This window comes from Melanotaenia boesemani, chromosome 10 (genome assembly GCF_017639745.1).
Source record: "Melanotaenia boesemani isolate fMelBoe1 chromosome 10, fMelBoe1.pri, whole genome shotgun sequence".
In the NCBI taxonomy this organism is placed as follows: Eukaryota; Metazoa; Chordata; class Actinopteri; order Atheriniformes; family Melanotaeniidae; genus Melanotaenia; species Melanotaenia boesemani.
The window spans coordinates 27,610,758-27,633,019 of record NC_055691.1 but is presented as its reverse complement, the minus strand read 5'-3'; the positions used below and the strand labels follow the sequence as shown (position 1 = coordinate 27,633,019).

At 37.9% G+C, this 22,262-nt stretch overlaps 1 long non-coding RNA gene across 2 annotated transcripts in view; it reads left to right on the top strand.

Moving 5' to 3' along the window:
• Positions 1-3,192: 3,192 nt before the first annotated feature.
• LOC121647850 overlaps positions 3,193-22,262 on the top strand; it is a 100,941-nt gene continuing 81,871 nt past the window's right edge. For both annotated transcript variants that reach the window (XR_006011896.1, XR_006011897.1), the window contains exons 1-3: positions 3,193-3,281; positions 4,393-4,474; positions 6,807-6,874. This is a non-coding gene — a long non-coding RNA (uncharacterized LOC121647850). The remainder of the gene's footprint in view (positions 3,282-4,392; positions 4,475-6,806; positions 6,875-22,262) is intronic.

Below are 22,262 nucleotides of genomic sequence, written 5' to 3'. Positions count from 1 at the left end.
ATCACAGAGTCAAAGCCTGCAGAGACGAAGCTGTCCAGAGACTGAGCCCTGCTGGGTTTGACTGGGCCAAGATCCGATCAAGCCTCGAGGAGAGGGTCATCCTCTTCTCTGACTTCTACTTGCTATGATCTATGAACCGGTTCTATAAAGGCCTGTGACTTGATTTGAGCAGACAGTCCCCCTTGAAAGCTGCCTTTGGTTTGGCTTCTGTAGCCTGGAACGGGAAGAACAGGGTCAGGCTACACAGAGGCAGGAGAAAGCTCAAGCAAAAAGCACTGTAAGGGGGGTGGTGTGTGGAGGAGGGGGGGCTCAGAACAGAGCTGATAGTCATGCTCCAGGTGCAGATGGCACACTGTTTTATGCGTGGCCTCAGTGGATTATGTCAGCGAAGCTACTGGAGGCATATAACATGGAGAGATCACACAAAAACATTGTCAACCAAAATTCAAAGATTCATTAACAAAGGTCATTTCCATGACAGCAAACACCTAATAGATGGCCAAGCCTTTTGAAACCAGAATGAGGATAAAAGCAGGTTGAACAAAGACAGCTTAAAATGGGGAGAGAAATTGTGATTTTGCAGATTTTTAATTTGGACAATAAATGCCAAAACATTGTTAAAGAGGTCTCATTTAAATTAAATTTAAGCAAACAATTTTAGAATTGATCACTTTACATAGATCTTTACATTACAACATATGCAATTATTGACATATGCAATTTATTTTTGCAAGAAAAATACATTTTGAATAATTCTACAGACTATTTTATTCAGGGGTTGTATTATTTACTAATGACATGATGACATGATCAAGGCAGACACTACCCCTAAGGAGCTAGGGTTGCAGCAACCCTAAAAACCAATAATGGTCAGAGGTCAGACAAGGGGAAGCAAAGATCCAAGTCCCATCCTATTGTGTGACATGTTTCCTTCGCCTGTGTGCCCCAAAGGCGTAGCATCAGGGTTAACACTTCAAACACTCAATATCTTCACAAAACACAAAGGACACAACTGCTTGCCATCCACATCGTTTCTTCCAGGAACAGAGATATGGATCCTTCCCAAAGGTCACTGTCAGCTGAAGTTTTAATGATTTAGCAACGCTTTGTTGTTTGACTTTTTTCCCCAGTGCAAATCTACTTTTAGGTGCAAATGAACTATTTAACTCAATATAGTGAAATAAAATTGAATCATGTTTTATATGTCAGTTTCATAAGTTAACTGGTCAGCTGTGACTGATAAAATATTATAATTTAAAGATTATAAAATCAAATGTCAATATGTTGAATATTCCTCTCCAGAAAAAAAAAAAAGATTCCATCAGTTTTTGGCATGAAATGTTTGTTTGTTTTTTTCATAAAGAATAATACAGCAATGGTGACTCAAACAGTAATAACGTATAACTATGCAGAAGGTTATTTTAGTGGCTGACTGTTTAACACACCTACATATTTTTCTTGAGTTCTTTTTTTTTTGTTTTTTCTATAGGAACTTTCTTTTTCCTGCCCCTCTCGAGTCCTCAAATGTTCTGCCTGCAAGCATTTCAGAAAGCTTTCCTGCTACTGAAGGAAGTCTTTAGAATAAATCCAAAGACAGCATTGTTACCAGACAACAGTCCAGGATCTACTCTGTTACACATTTATGAAATCATGCACCAGAGCACAGACTAATCTCACAAGACCGGGATCTGATTTCCAGAAGATGATTCAAGAATCAATCTGGTTAGCTTCCTGTTTTCAGCCTGCTGCAGCTGTACTCTGGGTGCAGCTCAAAGGGAGCTCCACTTTCCAGGGATACGTTTGTGCTGGTGATAGTAAAACACCTCATGTTGTGGGTCAGTGAATACCCACTGTCCCTGATCTGGCTGTTGAAACTGTTGCAAGCACAAATTATAAGGAGACTTCACATTTTAAGCTTCCTCCAATTTTGTATTCTTCCCATTTCTCTCTACAACCACAAACATAAGAAAATAAATAAAAATCTCACATGTGCGACGGATAAATATATAATTGTTTGTTCAAGTGTGTTTTGCACAGTATGAAACCTTCCGTTTGCTGCACCAAGTAGAATGCACTGCAGGCAGTCTCTTGAGGGAAGGTCTCATTTTCTGCCTCCTGCCGTGAAATATTCAGTCCGGCCTGAAATAATATGGGACTCGTTTCAAGGCTTAGCACTTTTCAAATATGCTGGCAATAATGGACAGGGCATCAAATGAAGCACAGACTCTCACAGAAAGGGGAACAGAGGTTTTGAATCCACAGCCAGGGTTTCTCATAACACCAAAGACAGTTGAAGTGCGCTCTGCATATACAGTGTAGTGATTATTATAAGGGGGAACAAGCCTACAAATTCTTGCCAACACTTGAAATTCTGTCAGATTGCAAAAAATCTGTTTGGTTTTCAAATCTAAACATAACAATTATATCCCATGTTGCTATATTATTTTAAAGCACTTAAGTTTGTATAAAGATCTTTAAATTAAATTTTCTTATTTCTCCCTTACTTTTTGCATGTCATCAAGAAATCTGAATTTCATTTGGCTCTAAGAAGGAAAAGAGGCGTAAATCAAGAGAGCACCATAAATGCACAGAAATAGAGTGCAGAAGAATGTTAAAGGACAGCGGGGCTTTGGTGAAAGGATTCAAGAATTTAACAATTCCACATCCTCTCAGACTTTGTCCTTCGTCTCTAATAACCAAGCTTGGCCGCAGAATATCCCTCTGAATAGAGAAAAAAAAAAGCATGTTCCCTGTCCGCCTCTCACTCATCTTTAGACTGCCAGTCTTGGGTCTTTTCTCTTGAAGTCTTCTGGCACATTTATGGCTTCAAACACAGAGCACAGCCTTTTCTTTTTTAACTCACAGCCATGTCTTTAATGCTGGATATTTCTTTGTATTACATTAGCATGAGATGAAGGGGAGTGTGTGTGATCTATCTATCTATCTATCTATCTATCTATCTATCTATCTATCTATCTATCTATCTATCTATCTATCTATTATCTGTCTGTGAAAACTTAAAGAAGATTTACTTATGTCTTTCAAGCCTGGAGGGCTGCAGGGACTGAGAGCCACCAGAAAAGAAGCAGAAGCTCCAGACACCGAAGCGGCCACTGAGTGGCGCCGCAGCCCGCAACTTCCACGCAGCACCGGCAGCCAGCCGGCGTTTCCTCCCCGCTTCTCTGCCTGCGGGCTACATCCGCTCACTCACTCCCTCCGTGTTGGGTTACGGTGACAAGGCCCCTGTCTGAACCACGACTTTTCGAAAGATATTATTACAGGTAGGTGCGAGCCACGGACCGTGTCACTATCGATAGACAAATTAAGCATTGAAAAACAAGACCATGACCCAGAAATTCTCGCCTTAATCGGGTCACCGTGCTCGTTTTCATCACTGAGTGATAATGGCACCTCTCACTGTCCTTAACATTGGAAATCCCCTTTACCACAACCTGTGGCTTTTCGGGGGAGCAGAGAAAATTGTTCACCTTTGGTGTTTGTTTTGTGCCAGTCCTGCCTGCTTACAGCTTTAATAGTTTTCCTTTAAAAAAAAAAGAAGAAGAAGAAGGAGAAAAAAAAAAAAAAAAAAAAAAAAGAATAATCTAGTTGAAGGTCAGTTTACTCCAATAATGAGCTGCAGTGAAGATTTGTATTAGCAGAGATAACCAAGAAGTAATATTTTGCTTTATCCTTTAATTGACAAAGCAAAACGAACTGGCAACCCTCCAGGGTGGTTTTTTTTTATGTTAAAAAAAAAAAGCTACAGAATTGACCACATCATCTTGTGTGTTTTGTCATGTTTCTAGGATTATGAACTCATTTATGTCGGTGACTTCCTCTTGCCATCTTTATCTTCTGCCTTTCAAACAGCTTGAAAAGTCCTAGAAGGCTTGTCAGGTCCTGAGACAAATGCTGAGATGCAAAGAGAATTTTTTTGAAATAGGCCAAACACAGAGTCTAGCTCCAACAGGGTTTTGTTCTTGGTTCCACTGAGGAAGCCCAATGCAAAGTGGGCCTACAGCCAACTGGGATGAATTCTGGGGTGGAACCTAAACAGATGGGAAATAGTATAAAGGTGAATGCAAGGTCAATCTGAGCTTCACTGATAATGCTGTGGGCAGTGCTCATAGCAGTGTTTTAAAAGTTGACTTAAGAAAACAGATTGTGTGGTCAGAGTAAACTCTTAAGACCATATTGGGCCATTTTTTTTCCAGGCTCCCTTTGTCTGGATTGCCACAGGCGGAAGCAGCAGACACCAAATGGTCAAAAAATTGTTATCATTATGTTTGTCTGGAAATCAGCAGAACGGGGGTGCTGATTTCCAGCGGGTGGGTTTTTCTTACCCCCCCCTCCATTTTATTCTTTCCTAACCAAGATTTTCATATCTACCAGGGCTCACAGCTGATCTGTTCTCTAGTGTACAATTGAGACAGAGAAGGTTAAAGCACTCTGAATGCATGGGACCATACTGCAGGTAATTAATTTGTCAGCTCACTGATGAACTTCATTAATACATCTATCACCACATTTATTTGTAACTGGAGTAGATTATGTGGGATGTTTCAGAGGACACAAACTGGGAGTACATTTTGTCCATTAGTAAACACTTCATGGCTTGTGTTGTGACTGAGGAGGTAGCCTCAGAGTTCCTCTCGGTCCAGTTGCAGTCATTTTCGCCCGTCACCTCCTCATCGCTGTAAAAACACTCGCTCTGGCTTGGGTAGATTAACAGAGAGCCCCCTAATGGAGTAATTACACTGAGCCAAACATCTATTTTTCACCTGTGCTCTGCCATTATTCTCTGTCCCCTATCCACTCCATTGGAAGTCACTTACTCTCCTTACAATGAGTTATCATTGACTGCCATTTAGACGTTCTGGAGCAATTTGTCTTACTGAGGCCACGCGCTGGCCTCATTGCAAAGAACAATCATTCTCCCTCCAATATATAAAACATTCATGGGGAAAAAGGAAGAGAAAATGCCCCACAAACAGATAGTAGAGAGTGGCTAATAGATACTATAAAGGTGACAGACAAGGAAAATAATGTAGGCGATTACTGGAGCAGGAACGTGTGCGCACCACCAGTACAAAAGCTACAGGGACTGTACTACTGGAAAAAGAAATCCTATACGAGACAAATGTGTTAAATGGCTAGTGTGTCAGCTAGTGGTGGTGGTAAATGTTCTTTTTACAAACAAACTATACATCCCAATCTAAGCTCATTTCTCCATTAAGCTCATTGACATTTTTAATTAATACACACCAATAAAATGACAGAATAAAGTCTATTTAAGTGTATAACAATATTTTATTGTGAAGTTGAGATTTTTTATCTTTTTTTTGTTGGTATTACTATGTCTTTATGTGTGTTATTGATTACTATTTTTTTCATACAGTATGTGCAGAAGAACCTTTCTCTCGCCTATAGCTCACTACAGGCTTACTCAAAGTCTGAGCACCACATAAAACACGTAGTTATGAATGGAAAACCACAACACACAAACAATGTAAACTATATGGCTCTTTTGCATTTATGTACACTGTCCTTTTTAGCTTAAAGTACACGAGTAAAGCTTTGTCTTGTACAGAATCATATTTATCTTATGACCCAGACTGACGTGACTCTCCTGAAGGCAAACATTCCAGACAGAGGCATTGCTGCTGCCCTCAGACCAGCACAGATCCCACTCAGTCTCACCAGGAAGGGTTAATAGTGTTCTTAACTGAGTGTTTTGTTAGATTAGTCTCTCCCACTGCTTAACACAATGACAAATAACCATTATTCTTTTTCTTGCACTGATAATCAGGACAACTTGAACATTTCTTACTAGCAGAAGTGAAACCATTAATCCTCAGTGATACTGCTGATAAGTGGTGACTTTGGAGTAATGGCCCTGTCACCTTAAAAAAGGAGTAGAGAAAATTTGAACAATTAAAACAAGATGCCCATTATATTTGCACATCCCATCTGTTCATGTCATCAGGAGGAATCTACCAGTGGTAATAGACTAAATAATGGAACAAGGTTTTGTTCATTATGAATATTAAGAAAGATATCCTTTGTGCTGAAAATGATCAGTTTGAGAACTTGCAAGCAGCAGGAGGCATGGCTTTGTCAGGAGAAAAAAAACATAACCCATTTCTGATGTAGCTCTCTTCTGGTGCTGGCTGATAAATTGTATAATCATTACAATAAAGAAATATGCATTAACAAAGACTTTCTGAAATGTAATGATAAGAGAGTAATTTTATTTAGATGTAACATGCATTCAACCTTAGCATGTAAAAGTTTTACCTTATCTATCTTGTCTTATTAAAGTGGACAGACTGGGATTGGTATAGCAAATAAGACTCATTTTAATTGTGAGTCTTATCAGTTCAATATTGACTAATGTTACGGAACATTGCGGATTAAAGCCAGTGATCAAGGCTGATTTGAACCCTGGGTGTTAGTTATAAAATATGTATCCCAACTTAAAGTTTGTGTTATACTTTAAGTAAGTTACACATCTTATATTTTAGTTTCTAGTAGTTTCTCTTGTAAAAGCCACTATTAGTTTGTCCTCAGGACTTGAAGTTCATTATTAACTGTGTATTTTTAACAAAATTGCATAATTTCTCACTTCCTTTTCTCACTTCCCACTTCCTTCCATTTCAAACTAGTTGCATGAACACAAAAACAAGCTGTGAGGGCATCATCTTTGGCCCCAGGAACTCGTGGAGATCATTTTCAGTTTTTTGATATTACGTAGATCAAAACATTTTCAAGAAGGATTTCTTTCTTTCTATTTTTTTCTTTTACAGCTGAAGCTACAGAGTCAATGAGGCAGTCAGAGTAAACATAAGCATCATAGCTAGCAAGAACATTAAAGGTAAGTGCTGGAATTCATGAAAACCACAGTCGAAACGATTGCTAGAAGATAACACTACCACTGTAACTGCACAACTCTGTAGAAACAGAGGTAGACAAGGATTTATATAATTGTACAGAATGATCATATACAATACTCTGAGTAGTACAGCTCTGCTTGAAATATCCTGCTCCATATACAGCAATTTATGTCCTTTAGCTGCAGTAGCATTAGAGCTTTCTGAATATCAGTGTGTGAGTGTTTCACCAGACACACTGCATGAGTCATCATGCACCTTTTGAGTATTTTTAAAAGTGAACTGAAAACAACGTGACAACTGTTTAACTATGAGCTAGTAACCAATACCACAGGGTCATATTCAGAGATATTGTAGACTAAATAAATTTCTTGCAATTTATTTATTCACAGGCACTAATCAGTTATTTATAGATCCCCAGAGGTCTAACACTGTAACTGGCAGGATTCATCTTTTTGTTTGTAATTTGAGATGATTTGCTTCTTATTCAAGGAACAACTTCCATTCCTCTTTATTCAGCATAATTTTTCTTAAATACATCTTTCATTTCAAGAACTGAGATTTATCAAGTGTATTAAACAATTGTTCTGGTTTTATTGTTACTCTATCATCAATTTGGTAATAATGACTGAACACAGTCCGATTCTCCAGGAGGTAATTGATTTATTAAGAGAAGAAGATGAAAACATGCCTATTTAATTGCTCATTGCTGCTCAAGACGGGAAAAATCTGTTCAAGTTTAAGTTTGAGTCATTTTTCTTGTTTGTTTCATCAAGCACATGGACATTGACTGAGAAGCAAAGTAACTAATTAGGCAGTTGAATGTTTTTGAGTTAGCCCTTAACGTCTTTAAAACAGATGGTGAAGAAAATCTTGTTTATCACAAGATTTGATCTTTATATGTAATTAGTTTAAGATGCAAAGCTGTAAAGAAATTATCCAAGTATTAAAACCAAAGCAAAGAAAGTCTGAAAAGTATAACATTTGAACAGCAGTGAGTTTTATTCGGCTTGCTGCATTTCTGCCCTGTTTTTTTTAAAAATAAAACAGCCTTGCTACTTGTACATAATGCTCTGTCATTAAAATGTCAAAAAATATCTATCTTTTTTAATATCATCTTCTTACCTTCCTTTTGTCATATATCATGTTTATGTGCTTTCAAACATACTTTTTTTGTGGCAAACACATGATTCTTTGGCAGCAGTGTAGTCTCAGCCACTGGATACTTAGTATTTCTATGGCTGTATGTCTGTTTTGATCAAAGGGGACCAGGGGCCTAAGTTTCAAATCCTCCAAAGCCCATTTTGGCTACTCTTTGTTTAGCCCATTGGCATTCTGACCCCATGCTTCTCAGACTTTGAACTCAAAGCTTGGAAAAGCCGTATCGCTTCTTTAAACACATTATCTGTAGGCCAGGTTTTAAGAATATCACTAATCATCTTAAGGTTTTAGTGCAGTGTGGCAGTAACGCTGAAGCTCCTGGGTCCACTTACACATATGGGCACTGTAAGGAATTTTCTCCTAAATATACGATAACCTAGTAGTAGCAAGTCTGTTGAAAGTTTATGTATTTTGAATTAATTTTTGTTGTGTTCGTAGTTTAAGTAAAATACTAAAGCAGAATCTTAAAAATGTTATATACAAATTTTTAGTCATCTCTGGAAATAATGGCATTAGCATTGAACAACTGCCACATGAACAAGATGCTCCTCTCATATTCAGCAATAACAGTGATCATAAAACTTTTAAAGTTGAGAGATCTTTGCCTGAGCCCATCTGTTTTTTCTTACTTATTTCCTATTTTATCTTTGATCTTCAAAATGTAAATTTCCAGTCCCCTGAAAACAGATTCACTGATACATATTTGCTTGCATAAAAACTCAAGTTAACATTTAGTCCACTTTGTGTTTCGGATGAAAATGTTGTGCAACTGTACACATCAGAGAACTCAGTATAGAGTTTAATGTCAACTCTTAATGCCGCCCTTTAAGAGATAATTTCACTGCCACGGTCAAGAAATTGATGGACCGCATACCTTTTGAGATAATAATACTCAAAAGAGAGAGTTTTGTAGAACTTGTGTAACGGTAAGCTTTGCATAGTGTGTTCATAAGTTCATTTGTAGTTTTTGAAGAGATGCATTGTATTTCTAAAGTCATTAATTGTGTTTTTTGGTAGCTGTTATTTCAGAACCTCTTTTGGTAAGGTGGTAAAACATGAAAAAGTTCCCCTACCACAGCTTGTTTATTCTGTGTGAGTCCAACATTTTAAATAAAGCAGTATGAATTTTGTGAATATTTGATCACATTTAAATTTAGATGTAATATTATGTTTTTTTTTCCCCTAAATGCTGTCCAAATTTACTTTAAGGTGAATTTGCCACATCCAACCGAGGACTATAAACTTGCTGCTAGGCAGCATTTAATGAATATTGATGATAATAGCAGAGAAAGCATCTAGCTTTATCCTCCAGGTTGGATTTAAACTATCTTAAAGGTTTGTACACTCTTGAAAATTTGTGTATGCACATAAGACTGCATTCAGGTTGGTTTGTGCCCCTTTGCTCCACTCACATCTCAATCCCATCAGTCCCCATGATGAAGATTTGGCACCTTGAATATTGGTGGCTTCATCTGGAAATATTTCAGTTGCATTGCTGCTTCTCTTAATAGAGATGGAGATAAAGCAAAAAGAGGTAAAAACCCATCCCGTTGTGTGAATCCTAGAGAAGGCCTTGAACCCTGCCATTCATCCCTTTCACTTCATCAGCTGAGTCTAATTGCAAGAGAGGACAGGATACCCAGGGCCCAATTGTTCTTTATCCTCTTTGGAGCCTCTGAGGCATGAAAAGCGAAAGGCCTGCTTTTGATCTTTTTTTCTGTTAGTTTTTTTCTCTGTCATCCCCTACTATCCTTTTCCTTAGAATGAGACACTCCTTTCACACTGTGCCCTCTTCTTCATCTGCGCAAAATAATTATCAAGCTCTGCCTCATCAAATAATGGTGGATATTGGGGGTCATGATAGGGAGGGCCAGAGGTCTGCTGGGTGGCCCTAGGATGTGGTGAAGCCTCCATCTAATCTTAGAGGCAGTCTCCTTAGCCGTGGCTACCTTTATATACCTTGACCTCGGTTTTCATTTGTCTGTCCTAATGAGACCCTCTCATGCATCCAAGGCAATAGAGGTCTTGCAATGGCAGGGTTGGAAGGCCAAAGTACAATGAGACACAGAGCTGTTGTGAGACAAGGGCGCATCTGTGCCATCTTATTAAGCCTCGGAAAAGAGCTCATGTGTTTCAACGGCCCACCGACGCTGAGAGCAGATCTATTGACACTTACTTGTCCTTTGCGGTCAACACCTTTCTAGGAGGAGGCAGGCACACCCAACTTCTTGTTAGACGCAATTCTTGGTAGAGCATTTTGATAGCAAAGTACTTAACATGGTTTAGGTGACCATGTGGAGGGAAGATAAAAAGTGCAGCTTTGCATAAATGGAACATTGCATTGATTTACAATGGATGTCAAAAATCACTTTCTCAAAAGAAGGAGCAAAGGCCACCAAAGTTTATTTTAATACTTGATTCCACAGCCACCCCCCCTCTTCATTTCATATATGTATTCTTCTCCAAAGGCAGGCTGTAGGGTTTTTTTTTTCCCCGCCAGAATAATAAAGAAATTTTTTTCTTGCACTTGCTACAATTAGTCAAAAATAAATAATAAATAAACAAAATAAAACAAAATTGACAAAAAAGAAAATAAAACAAACAAAAGAATAAAAACAAGAAACAAACAAAAACCTAGCTACCCATCTAACAACCAGAAGGTACAGCAGGAAATAATATAAGTAAAGAAAAATGACAAACAAAAACACAAGTATGGGCAAACAAAAACCTTTAAGCAATCATGTTAAGCACGCCTAACATCTGAGCACTGTGCCAGAACAAAGCAGGGCCCCTGTCAGAGCATCGATCCACTCCTGAAGGCATACATCCACAGCTCTCTGATTGCTCCCTGCCTCTCGCGCCTTTCTCCCCCGCGCCTCTAACGCTCTACTCTGGCTCCTTTCTGAGAGTCTTCTTATTGATCTGGCCTACTTGCTGGAGTTAACTCACTGATAAAACCAGACCAAGGGCTTCCCATGGCTAGAAAGAATCTCGTGAGCTGTTGATAAAGATCATTGAAGAAAAGAAAAAAAGTGTTGATATGACAAAAATGTTTTTTCATAATAGTCATGGGTTTGTTAAATGTTCATTTGGAAGTTGTGACGTTTGTCATGAGTTATTCTCCTCTCACATGATGATGTTTTACTGAAGGGCGCTTAACAGCATAGTTACTGAGTTCAGAATATTCTTCACCCTTTTTTCTTTTATCTACAGCATTATACCGTATTTCTAAAGCAGCAAATAACCTTCCAAACTGAATAGGGCTGCAAAACCTGCTAGACTGGTTAGACCTTGAAAATATTGAATGTAATGTATTGCAGGGCATGTTTTGAAGGTAAAAACAAACTAACAAAAAACATAAAATCAGTGCTCTGCATTGCAAACAGCTTACATTTTTTCATTTTGTTATTTGTATATAGTTATGTATTAAGAAATTACATAATTTTTTAAAGAAATCCATCAAGCATGAGTATATACTTGCTCTCTCAAGGACCAGTAACAGCACATAAAACATCATTTCATTCATTCATTCATTCATAAACTGTAGCTTAACAGTGTAAAGCAGTATATTATGCCTCTTCTCACAACAACACAAGAACAAACAAACAAAAAAAAAAACACAAAAAAGTGAACTTTCAGTCAGCCAAGTCCAGCTATCTGATACAGTTTGCAGTTGTGTGAAAACATTGGTTTTGTAGTATCAAAGTGTATAGATGCTAGCAAAAATATTGTGCTGGTTTCGGTGGACTGGGTTTTTATGCGTTTTCTTTACTCTCATATTATATTTACAGAGTTCTGACATGAGTGGTGCAGTGAGCTGTTGCAATGATCAGAATCTTCACATTAGCACAGATAGATAAATACAAGACTACTTCCAAGGAAACGTTCATTTTAAAATCAGAAATATATCTGACAAAGCTCACCTTGAACCATTCTAATAAAATGTGATGATGGTGAGCAAGTAAGTAGATGCATTTCAGTGCTGGTAATAAAGTCACTGAATGTGATAATTTAATTGGCTGGATCACATATTGATGCTGCAAAGCAGTGTAGTTACTGTAACTTTACTACAGCTCTGTTATTCTGCAATGAAATTTAGGGATTAGGGATTGTGCTACTGTAAACAGGAAGACTTTTTTTTTTTGTAGTTAGAGCAAAACTATTCCAAGTTTTTATTCTACAAGGTTTCCAGAATCAGATGAGTGTGTTATTGTCATGAGTCAAATTAGTCTATTTACTTTACCAGGAGTTTAATCATTGTTTTATTATGTCATAAATCCTCTGGGATCAAATGGGTCAAGACGCATGAAGAAAAAAATGAACAGTAATGACAAAATAAAGAATTTTAACTTGTGCAGTGTATTGAAGATCTTAATAATTGTTTACTGTATTTTGAAGAAAGCTTAAAGAATCATCCCAAAAATCAGCGTATCCTAAAAGAAATTACTCATGTTTGTGTATCAGTGTGTGTAATCTCATCTCCAGTGTATTATATTGTATGTCAGTTTGTGTATATTTTTGCAAGTGTGTCGTGCTGTCATGTTTGTAGCATTCCATGTGGGAGGGTCTGTTGATAAGTAAGCCATCTGTAGTGTTCTGCCGAACGACATGTTGTAAAGTGCGATTTGAGAGTGTGGAGAGACTTGACTTGACAAATCTTGGCACATAATGAGACAGAAGGGAGTAAAGGCAGAAGTCTGTCCAGAGATAAACAATTAGATTTGTCCCAGAGGTAAAGGCCATGCAATGTAAGGACTCTCAGACTAACAAAATCAATATGGCTTCCTGTAAGAACACTCAGGGGGTAGAGTGATGAAGAGGTTATCATTCATTTCTCCGATTAGGACACACATACACAAAGAGATCTCACTTTAAAAATCAATATAATCACTAGCATGGAGGCTGCTTGTCAGTGATGTATACATTCCAAAGTATGTATTCAGCTGTCTGTCAGATATGACCGGTGTTCTGAGACGTGATAACATAGACCATCAAGGATGCTGAACTGAGCTATACAAGCCAGTTTTCATCAGCAGCCAATTGTGAGAGAAGCTTAAAGGAGACAGCTTTTGGGAATGATATTTTCACACCCACAGATAAAACCATAATGGAGCATGAGCCATAGACGGAGTGGGCAGTCCCTATGCGTTGCATCCCCTCTTAGGCCCTGCCCAGACTTGCAGGTCTAATCTAACATCCCACCATTGTTCCCAGCAGGCCTCACATGGGTAGCACTGCCAGGGCAAGAAGGGTTTCTCTGTTAGGGGAAGGCTGTCCTGTGCTGTGCTTTAAAGGAGACAACAAAAACGGAGAGAGAATGAATGGTTTTGGGGTGGGAGTGGGGGCAATTACAACTTGTGTGCAACTGCTGTTAGGCAGGGAAGTCTCCTTGGAGACGCTGAGTCGCTGACCATGAAGGTGTGAGTCTGAGCCGCGGCCGGCCTCTCGTCTCATCTCCATGGAGACAGCGGCGTGGCACCCCAGTGGGCTTGTCTCTGTTGTGGCCTGAAGCAGCAAGATCACTTGGGGATGTGTCCTAGCCATCACCTGGGCTTCAGGGGACCAGGAGGCACAGCTTTGATGACCTTCAACAACCTGCCAGTCTGTCATTATGGCCTGGGGAATCGCATGAAGAGAAATCGGCAGGGGATTTGTGTGGTGACATTGTTCACTGGGCCATTGTATCTTTAGAGAAGGCTCTTTGTTCCTGCGAGAATGTACTATAGTGGAAGACATATGTTTCACAACCTTAACTCACTTCATGTTCTGAAATTTCTTATATATCATCTCTTTTATTGTCATGGTAGATGTAAAGGCTTCAAGATTAAACTGTTGTTATTTTTGTACCTGGCTGAGGTAAAAAGAAAAGTTCACACTGGAAAATTTGAGTTTTGATTCAGATTTTATTTTGGACAGGACAATAGAATTAACATTCAGACATAACCTACTATTCTGCTCTATTCTACAGTCATTTAGCAGACACTTTTATCCAAAGCGACTTACATTTGAGAGTAAGAACCTGCAAAAACAGTTTAGTCTTCCAATGAAAACTTGAATGAAGTTTCATTATCTTCTAGTCAGGTGGTATTGTCTTGAGAAGGAAAGCCTCTGTTAGGGAAACATCTTCTGTGGTGGGGGTATGAAGCCAACTAATGTTGCATCCTTGTGCAGCTCACATTAATTGCAGAAAAAGATATTACCCCCTTTCTCTCTGGAATAAACATTTGAAAAATGGTTATAGGAGAAACTAGCAACACATTAGGTGAAATAGGGAAGAGGCAGAGGGTAACATAGTGGAGACAGGAGGTAATATGATGAACATTAATGCTTCAGTGTGATTTATCTCAGTTCATGAGAATTCAATGTAACAAAGCCCCTTTATGGGTCTTTTAGAGGTAGTTGTTAAAGCTGCACTACCAGTAAAAAATTTAGACACACCTGCTGATTAGCTTTAATGGGAAAGTGTGTCCAAACTGGGACTGTACATCTGAAGACGGAAGGTGCTTGTATTTGTACTTATGTTGAAGGTACTTCTGTAACATTTGTTTTTAGAATAACGTGCAATTTTGTGTTTCCTCAAATAGACACAAATCTGCAGATGGCATATTAATTTTAAGTTAACCGACTCAAAAAGTACAGTGAAACCATACCTGACATTTTGGAAGCGGATAGTCAGAAACTATCTTAAATTAGTCTCAACTTTTATTGCAACAGAGATGTGAACAATATTTTGTTAAATCCTGTTAAATTTTATCATGTCCCTTTAGTGGATGCTGCTTCTTGACTGCAGATTTATTCAGTTAGTGTCTTCATTACAGTTGACTTGTCTGTAATTGCAAATAGTATGCAAAACAATGAAGTATCCAAGTTATTTTTAAGTGCAATGTATAGAAAGATTTTTTTTCAGAATTTACTTATTTTCATTTTTTCAACTACTTAGAAATATGATAAATTAAAATGATTAAGTTGTCCAGTTAAATTCCCATCTGTTCCCTAACATGTAATGCTAAAAAAAAAAAAACATTGTAAAAAAAGTTAGTGTACAGATACACACTATGGCGTCTACAGTTTATTTTACCCTGGTAAAATTCAGTAAACTTTAGAAATAACTAAACTGAAATTATATGAAATGGAGAAAGACGTTTGTCTTCCCCATGAATTATTAAAAATAATAGATTGTTTATGGTCTAATTGACAAGTTACTTTAGTTTCTCAGTACCATCACAGTGTAATCCACATAAGTATCTGGCTATTGTACCAAAAAAAAATTAAAAAGCTGATTATGTTTAAAATACACATTAGTGTGTCATCTATACCTAATTTTAGCATTATTTATGTGTCAGCTGCAGTAGTGGAAGGATTGTAATGTGGATTTGTAAAGTTAAACAATCAGAAAAGTTAAAGGCAGAATTAATTTGTTGTCAAAAAACATAAAATAACAGTGACTACATACAAAATCAGGGACATCAAAGCAATTCCTCAGTAGTGGTATAGACTATTGTTGGTAACATTGTGATAAATTTTTGCCAAATAGGATCTCAAATCTTCTTCATTTGAGTGTAAAGCAGCACCATCCAAACCATTCCCTGGAGACACTCGTGTTGCATTATCTGACAAACCAGTACAGGAGATTGTGTGGAAAAATCTGTGCTTTCTTCCTTTCAGCCAAAAAGAAAAAGAGGATTTTGAATGGAGTGGTGATTCTTTATGCAGAGCTGAGACGCGACACCTTCCAGACGGTGAGAGATGGCGAGCCCTAATAATACAGAGCTGTACAATGGTTCTGACAGGCGAGCAATAAAGCAATCAGGGTCCCAGGCATTCCAAATCTCTTTACCGCCCACCCTCTAACAGACTGAGAGATGGGCGGCTGACCTGTGAGCTGTCAATCATGGGGGATACCTGCTGAAGCCTGATCAGGGAGAGCTGAGGGCACCAGTCCATCAGATCTGTTTTCACACTCCAGACACTAACATTGCAAGCATAACCACAGACACAAAAAAGCCCAACCGCCTCACTCTTAATTAGGATATGTGTGTGCATGTGTTGGTTTGGGGGTAGGGGGGGTGGACTTGTTTGGTTTAAATGGGTATGGGAGGGTCTTAGATAAATGAGGATAGTAAGTGGAATCCCAGTGGGATGGAAAATAACCTTTTCCCTTGATTTAGGAATCAGACATTGATCTGTCATAGTGTTTAGTACGAGCAAGCCCTCTCTCAGCATTGCCTCTCAGTGTGTGGATATGTGGTGTGTATTTGTGATGGGGTTGATGGGGTGTGGGTTGAATGAGTGTAGGGGGTTGAGTCTTGTTCATTAGCTGTCTGTAGCCCATCTCAGCAAATAGATCACCATAATTCTGTGGTTAGTTAATGGCTTTCTGGTGTTTCCTCTAGAGTCCTTCTGTCTGAGGGCTGCCTGCTAAAACTCCTCCAGAGTTTTCTCCTCTGTCTTCCATGTGGGGAGTCTTGTGTTCTGCTGCCTAACTCAGACAATTGGCTTCAGCCAGTGGCCCAGTCTGCAAGCAGTCTGCCTGCATGGACTCGCATTAGAGAAGTAAAAGCAACATCACAAATAATATGCTGATTTGACATTCTGTCTGACTGGAACTGTGCTTGTTCTCTTCAGTTAAACCTTGTCTGTTACTGGAAAAGTTCTTACAACAAGAAGTTTTATTTTACTGCTCTGTCCTCCTTTCTTTTACACATTTTTAGTAAACATTTAAAATCATTTGAAGGGAATTTTAGTCATCCTGAAATTATTTGTCTTAGTTATTTCCAAGTGGAATTACTAAATGTTTGCAGTAGATGTAACTTGAGCGCCACTGAAAAGATAAAAAAAACAAAAATTTTTAATTTTGCTCTGAAATTCAAACTTCAGTTAAGTACTATGCATAAGATGTCTGAACAACTAGCTTTGATTGGATGGGCATAAATTGGTACATTTAGTGAGGTTTTCTTATACAGTTTCAGACCCCCTTTAGGAACATGTTCTGTTTTTGGTCACTTGATGAGCTTTCATGTAGTTTAACCTAAAGGTGAAGTGGGATGCCAACCCATATTTGGTAAATTACAGCTTGTCTATTTGTTTTGGATGTAAAGCTAATTAATTTTTTTTACATCAAATCAAATGACTGTATGTTATGGCGATATTTCCCTATTTTTAATCAAGAGTGTAATTCTTCTTTTAAAAAGGAAGATTTCTTGTTTTCTTGCTTAAATATGATAGTGCTCTCTCTTTAAAAACTCTGCTCTGACACTCAAAGTCCCTTCTTACTCTCAAATAAATCGTTCTTCCCTTCAAAACTCTGCTCCTCTTCTCAAGTTTAGTGTTGCAGCTTCAAATCTCCAGCACTCAAGCTTGGTCTCAAACCAGAAACTAAAAACTCTGACCACAGATTTTCAATAGCATTATTGTTTTTGGCTTTGCAATGCAGTCTGCATATAAAAGATGGAAACAGCCTTGTTTCTAATGAATAAATAAATGCATACATTTCTAAAAAAAACAACAAAACAAAAAAAAAATAAAAAAAATAAAAAAACAAAAAAAAAAACCACTGCAAAACTTTTGTATCTAAAAGCAAACAAGAGATGACTTTTGGTGTTAAACAAAAATGTTTTTTTTTGTGTAAACATGAATGACAAGGAAATCTGCCTCTTGTTTGATCTGTTGTCACTCAGTAAACGGGAGTTTAGGCTTTTGATAAATTTGATAAAAAGCAGTATGCTTGGGGGGAAAAAACAGTTTAGCAAAAAACTCTTGCTTCTCGTCTATCTGGGAAGGCTTTTAGCAAATTTCCCAAAACTTTTAAGTCCATTGGTTTACACTGATGGGTAAGAGATTTGTAGTTTGTTATGAAATCCAGTTTTATCTGTAGACCACTAGAAACACAGCAAATGTAAAAACTCATAATAGCTCCATATTAAACATATTTAAACATTAAGAGTAACAATAAAAGCCAACATCTCGGTTAACAGCCAATTTGAAATTATGTGTTTTAAGAAAAGATGTAAAAACAGGAAGTGAATCGGCCTGTGTTATATGCAACAGTAGATCATTCCACAGTGACTGAAAATGCATGCTCCCTTCTGAGCTTCTTCTTGGTCTTAGGGACAACTAACAATAATTGATCTGCCTACCTGAAAGAATGGGAGGGGGCGTATGGGTTGGAGCAGATCAGACAGATATCATTGAGGCCAAGAAGACATTTAAAAACAAACTAAAAGGATTTTAAAACTAATCCTAAAACTAACTGGAAGCCAATGAAAGGAAGCTAGAAGTGAACTTCAGAGCATCATGGTAAACTGCATCAAGGGTAAGTCTGCTTTGGAAAGAGCATGGCAACATGGTTCAAGATTCTAAAAAACTACAGGACTTCTGGAACAATGTCCTTTTGTAAACCAAATGTCTAGCATGTAGATATATATTAGCATATAGATTATACCAGCATATTAGGAGTGTATCATAATTTAAAGTCAAATTAAATTTTATCAGATTTGATTTATGCTGTCATATACAGTTGATCTTGAGAGTCTGTGCACCCTCAAGAACCCCCAGTCATATGTTTCTGCTCAAATATGACTTAGCAGAAAATTAGAGCTCAAGAAAGAGTTTGATATTCTGGCAGATTATGAGAAAAAAGTAAGAAAAAATGTACACAATACAAGCTAATCATATTATATAATTATCATATAATTATTTTAAAACTCTTGACAATGGTTTTCTTTCAAAATTTATAAATGCTAGCCATCTTTTTAAACTTATATAAAATGTGGTCAGCTGTTATGTTGTTTTTAAAGTGCTTTACAAATAAAATGGTATGGTTTCACAGGTTTACCCTTTTCTGGAACACAATACAATGGACATCAGATTTTCTTAAAGTCCTAAACGTAGGTAAAGAGAGCTCAAATATACAAATGGTACAAGACCTCACATTTTGTCTTTGATTATTGGGACTTAACGATCCTTATTGCACATCTGTAACCACTAACTGTTTATTCAGTATTTTTCTTCCCATGTCCAGTAATTAGATAAATAGATAGGGACAGAGAAAGAGAGAGAGAGAGTGACAGAGAGAGAGATACCCAATGGCTAAGTGTTTCCAAATATATATATATATATATATATATATATATATATTTATGTGTCCAAATTTTTCACTGTTAGTTTATATCTGTTACAGTTCTTTGGTTCTATGATTTGTGTATATTTGTGAATTTTTTTAGTTAGACATGCTGGATTTTCCTAAACAATTTACTGCTCAGAAGTAATTGTTTCATCTATGTTGGCAAGCCATACTGTTTAAACTCGTATGAATCAGTTTGGGGATTTACATTACATGTATGATTTTTACTATATTGTACCCAAGAAAAGCTGTACTTGCTGTATTTTTGTGATAGTAATATCAGCATTCTGTTGCAGTGTCTTTTCTGAATGAAAGAAAAAAAAAATGAAATCTTAAAACTGAAGCTGTAAACTTGCAGTGATAGAAGATGAAAAGAAGCATACTGTGTTTTAAGGTGTTTTATATCTCAACCACATTTGACAATGAATAATGAGTAATGCAGCCGTCTCTCCTTAAACTGTCCCTCAGGGGTGCTTTGTAGATCCCTCACCTCCCTGCATCTGGGAAACTAGCTGACTTCTGAGGCCTGACATCCAAGTCTTCCTTCCAAAGAAACGTTTGTCTTGTTCCCTCCAGATCTCTGATGTCACCCTTTACTCAGAACCTGTATGTGATCTTCTGCAGCTGGAAGAGCAGCCCCATATGCATTTTACACGCCATTGAAAAGCAGGGTTTACTGGGTCATTCTCCATCTGACATCACAGTTGAGTCTGGTTGAAACTGGATTTTTCCTCCAGTACGTCTGTCCTTTGACAGCAAAATCCCCAAAACACACTGTCATTCACATTTTATATCATGCTGTATGACTAAACTCAGATGTCCATATTCAATGGTTTCACCTGACCGGCAGACTTATGGTTTGGTTGTCTGCCAGTGTATGTGGATCGTTGCATAAATATAAAGATCACTTCTTTACAGCTAAGTGATTCAGCATATTTACAGAGGTTTAGTTCACATACTGTAGATCAAAACATTGACTTTTACATTCAAAGATTAGGGATGTTAATATCTAAAAAGGAGCTGTTTTCTTCATATTTAGCTTCTTTGTCTTTGGCATCCAGTTAGACATTGGGATCTCTAATGTCTCACATGTGAGCTATAATGGTCCCAATGGTGTCCCAGCTCTTTTCCAAATATGATTAAGTGTCCATAAATGAAAAAGGTGAAGAATGAAAAGGAAGTACACCATGCAGTAAAATATTGGTTGCTATCTCAGTGCAGTGTGAGTAGCACTTTTGTTTATTTTCCCATTTTCCAACTTCAGCGTTAATAAGCAGCAAAACAAACAAACGGAAAGCGTGCCTGGACAACATCTCCTCTTTATTGGCAGCTGATACATGAACAAGAGGTTGTCTTGGCTGAAAAAAGCAACTGCTAAGGCGTTTCTGGACCTCCAGACCTTTGTGACCAATGGCGTGTCATCCCTCACTTTGTCATGTTTAAGAAAAACCAATCCCCATTCAAAGCAGCATCCATCAGTGTTAGTTGAGAACAATGACAGATTGCCTTTCTGCTGCACTCAAAGCATCTGGATCCTTTCTCTACTCCCCCTCTTTTGTTTATGGTACACAGCCTGAACAACAGCTGGGCAATGGGAGTTTACAAGTTAATCAATTGTTTGTTAGGGAGCCACATCGTTGCCCCATACCCAACCATCTGGGTATTAATGTTCATTTACCATGCTAATTTTTCCACAGGCAACAGAATATCTATTGATTACCTTGTAAGAGATTTGTGCATATTGAGCACTGTGAAACACATGTTAAAAAACTGCATTTTTTTAGGTGGATAGATTACAGTTGTGACCTCCTATGGCTTAACTAAAATCAAAAGGAAGGATAAATCCATGTGTTGCTGATGAATACAAAAGCAGTAACTTTGTGTTTCTCATCTACATTTTATTCTTGCAGTGGGATTCCTTGAAGTCGTATTAAGTTTCACTTTTTAGTGGTGGATTTCGGTAAACTATGTTTATCCTGGACACTGTGCTTCCTGTTAAAGAGAAGTAACCTTTGTTTGTCTTCCCAGGTATTTGTTCCTTTGGCAGGGTTTTGGCCTTTTATTCCTTCCTGCTTTTCTTCAGTTCTACATGACAAACCTCATGATCACTGCCCTCTGAAAGGTCAATCATGATTCTTTTTTAACATATGGTCGGCAGTTCACTGTTCATGATTAACTCATCTGAATTTTGCTCAGATTCACAAATCAGCAAATTTGAGAACAAAAACAAATAAAAAACATTAACATGAAAAGTTATACACGTTTTGCTTGCTGACAAAAAATGAGCATCCACTTCCTTCTGCCTGCAACCTTGACAAAGCAAAAGACAAACAACAAAACAGAAGAAAAACAAAACAACTTGTTATTGCAGAAAATATTGTTACCAGTCAATAATCAAGTAATAGAATATTGACAAAACACACAAACAGTATAAAGGTAAAAAATGATAGGTGGTCTGTTGGATCTCGTGGAGGTGAAGGTGAAGGCGAAGGCAGCCAAATAGACCTGGTAAACTCAAATAGATTGTGAACTGAGAATGGCTGGTAGAAAACCCCACCTGTGATGTCTTTAACACACACCTCTGGGATAGTTTTCACATGTTATGGGGAGAGTATTGACATAGAGTCTGGATAGGCCATGTTTAGAGCCTCCCTACTGTATGTTGCTTCCAGGAGCTGTGGCTAGAAAGTTGTTGGTGCCTATTGTGGTGGCAACTGGAGGAACCATTTGTGGACACCAGTGGTGAGGGAAACTGTCACGCTTAAGAAGGAGGACTTTCAGACTTTTTTGGGGAGGGGATTTCCATAAGACCCTTAAAGGGCTCAGAAAATGAAACCAGGATCCATCACAGGTATTTATTGGCCGTGATGGAAAACTGTTAACCCAAAATGGACATATTAGCAAGTGATGATAGGAACAATTTGAGGATCTCCTTAATCCGGTTGCTATGTCCTCCTCTGAAAAGCCACAATTTCCATGTTCTCCCTGTGTATGCATGGATACTCTGGATTCCTCCTACGGTCCAAAGATATGCTATGTTAGATTAACTGCTCACTCTAAAGTGTCTCTAGAAGTGAGTGTGAACATGA